The 2,938-nt window shown below is 53.4% G+C and overlaps 1 protein-coding gene across 1 annotated transcript in view; it reads right to left on the reverse strand.

The window, feature by feature from the left end:
- Positions 1-2,775, reverse strand: part of CCR6 (C-C motif chemokine receptor 6) — a 77,611-nt gene extending 74,836 nt beyond the window's left edge. Inside the window, exon 1 of the mRNA XM_032651472.1 lies at positions 1,845-2,775. The gene's annotated coding sequence lies outside the window, so the exon portion shown is untranslated. The remainder of the gene's footprint in view (positions 1-1,844) is intronic.
- Between the last annotated feature and the right edge of the window lie 163 nt (positions 2,776-2,938).

Genomic DNA, 2,938 nt, shown 5'->3' on the forward strand with positions numbered 1-2,938 from the left:
CACAACGGGATGTGCAGGGAGTCAAAGGGACAGAAGACAAGTACCTGGCACACCGAGGAGACAAGACACTTGCTTCCTCTAACCTGGGCCTTGAAAGAGGAGAAAGCGTAAGCATAGCCCAGGTGTGTGCAATGGGGAAGAGGGGTCAGGGAAGGTGGCACCCCAGCCAAACAGCCAACGCACCTGGGGCTGCAGGAGCGCCTGCCGTCGAGACCCAACACCAGACTAAGGACGGTGGGTGCAGCACAGCATTCTGTATACCAAAATTTCAACGTAAGGTCAGATAAAAAGTCACACGTCACATGGACTGAGACAGAAAGGGGAGAGAAATGCTAAATGCCTTAAGTAAAAAGGGAACTCATTCATCAAAAATTTCCATTTCGGAAGAGCTACCATTCAGTTTTACAAACTATAAATGATTTAAAAGAGAGTTTAAGATCCATATCCAATAGTCTAGTGATTTATAAAACATGCCCAAATTGGCTTTTAGCAACTAGAAGTGTTTGAAAATTAAACATTTACGGGAAAAATAATTTCATTATCAAACCGGAAGATTTCATAAATTGCCAAAACAACAAACTCAGGTGAAAATATCAGAAATGACCCCTGTATATAAGGCATGGCCCAGACACCTCTATCCTGCTTGCTCCCCTGTCCCTATTCCTCTCCATCCACCCTGAGATGCAGGCCCGGGAACCCCCTGCCCTCTCTTCTCCTTCATTGGTTCCGGGGAAGCAGGCCCGACTTTACCCAGAGTCACCATTCTGCAGAGGCAAAGCCCTGGTAAAGGCCCAGCGTGCTCCAGAAGGTGGGGAGGGGTCCACAGGTCCCCTCCCACTGCCGGTAGCAGCACAGACTGCCCCGCAGAGACGTGACGGGAGCCTGATGCCACATGAGAGGCCAGACCCATCTTACCTTGCTTTGCAATCCATTTCCTACAAGGCAGGAAGGTTGCTTTTTTTTTTTTTTCCATCAGGGTAGAAATTCTATGCTCAAAATTCATTTTCCCTCCTAACTGTAGTTATTGCTCTATTACTTGTAGCATCCGGTCAGGCAATTTCATTCTCATTCCTTTAAAATGATCTTGGAAGAGTCTTTTTTTCACACTAATCAGGATCCACGCAGCCGTGGGCCTGGCTTTCACTCATCCAGACACTCAGGTGTCTCTGAACCTATGCACGTTTCTGCCAATGTTTCCTGCCTCAGTTTTAACCCTGTGGATGGACACGTAGCTGCTGCAGTCCTTAGTCAATCCTCTGTCCACATCTCCTGACCATTCTGTTTCCACCTTGGTCTTTTTGCTACACATGCAGGGAGTTTTTTACCTTTGAGGTTACTAATTTTTTTCTTTTTGCATTATCCCATCATTCAATCCGTCCATCGAATGACTTGGCACAACTTTTTAATCAAAAATCATTCTGGGGGCTTCCCTGGTAGCGCAGTGGTTAAGAATCCGCCTGCCAATGCAGGCAGGGGACACAAGTTCGAGCCCTGGTCCGGGAAGATCTAAGCCCGTGTGCCACAACTACTGAGCCTGCGCTCTAGAACCCGCGAGGCACGACTACTGAGCCCGTGTGCTGCAACTACTGAAGCCCGCGCGCCTAGAGCCCGTGCTCCGCAACAAGAGAAGCCACCGCAATGAGAAGCCCGCGCACCACAGCAAAGAGTAGCCCCCACTCACCACAACTAGAGAAAGCCCGTGCGCAGCAACGAAGACCCAACGCAGCCAAAGATAACTAATTTTAAAAGATCATCTTGACTGCACCATTTTCATAGCGGCCTTTTTTAGGTACAAACGTTCTCAAATCTCAAGTAGTGCAATTAGGTTTTTACTTTAAAATTACTTTGTTCTCTGAATCGCTTCCCCCAAGAAAAGCCATTCTGCTGGTTCATCTCAGCCTTCGTCACATGCTGTTCACTCTCCTCCTCCGTCCAGTGTGGATGACCCAGGAGAGTGCATTTCCTCTGCACTTGTTTCCACCAAATACGCCCCTTCGTACCATGGGGGCTGGCAGTGTAGACCGTGTCAGGAGGGCGGGGTGGGTTAGTGTGCAAGGGTAGAGACCAGGTGGGGTCCCAGGCAGCCCGAGGCCGAGTCCAGGAGGGTCTGCACCTGGGCCGTGGGGCGTGCTCTTCCCCAGGTGAGCGCTGCCCTCCGGCACGTCCAACAGGGCCGTCAGTGCACGGCCTCGAACCCCGCTGCTGCCCTGTGCCAGTGTCCACACTGAGCCGCAGACAGGAGGCCTGCCCACGTCCGTCCGGAGCAATGCTCCGACCAGCCCGGGGGGGCGGGTGGGGCAGCCAGGCCCGCTGTCCCTGAGCCACTCCTCAGACTTGAAGCAGGGGCCTCCCTGGGTTCAGGGTAAGGTCAGCTGTCCCCCCGAAAGCGTGCCGTGTCGTCCTCGGGCGGCAGCTGCCCAGCCCCAGCCTGCGCTTCCCAGACCCCTGGATCTGTGCATGTGGTCGCCTTGGATCCTCACCAGACACGTACTGGGGCCGACTTCTGCTCCAGGCACCAGGGATACACACTGCTTACAAAGTCCCTTCTCCAACGGAGCTTATGGATGATAACCCAGCGCATCTCAGACACCAATGAGAGATGAATAAAATACACAGGGCAAACGTGACAGTGACGGGAGGGAAAACGGGCATCCCCTTCCGGCTAGAGCTTCTCTGAGAACGAGCCGGAAACAAGCCAGCCCGGCAGGATTCGGCGGGCAGGACGATCCAGACAAGGAGAGGCAGATACACCCCGAGACAGGACCCACCTTGGCAGCTCGCAGGTGCTGTGCGGCGCTGGGGCGGGGAGCGAGGAAAGAGGGGCGAGGGGCAGAGGCAGGCGGCGGCCATCGGGGCAGGACCAAGGTCAGCACAGCTGGGGCCTGGTTACTGTCAGTAGGAAATACAAAGGGCGTGAGCTTTCGCTCACTTCAGTCAC

The sequence above is a fragment of the Phocoena sinus genome, chromosome 12, assembly GCF_008692025.1.
Source record: "Phocoena sinus isolate mPhoSin1 chromosome 12, mPhoSin1.pri, whole genome shotgun sequence".
NCBI classification, from domain to species: domain Eukaryota; kingdom Metazoa; phylum Chordata; class Mammalia; order Artiodactyla; family Phocoenidae; genus Phocoena; species Phocoena sinus.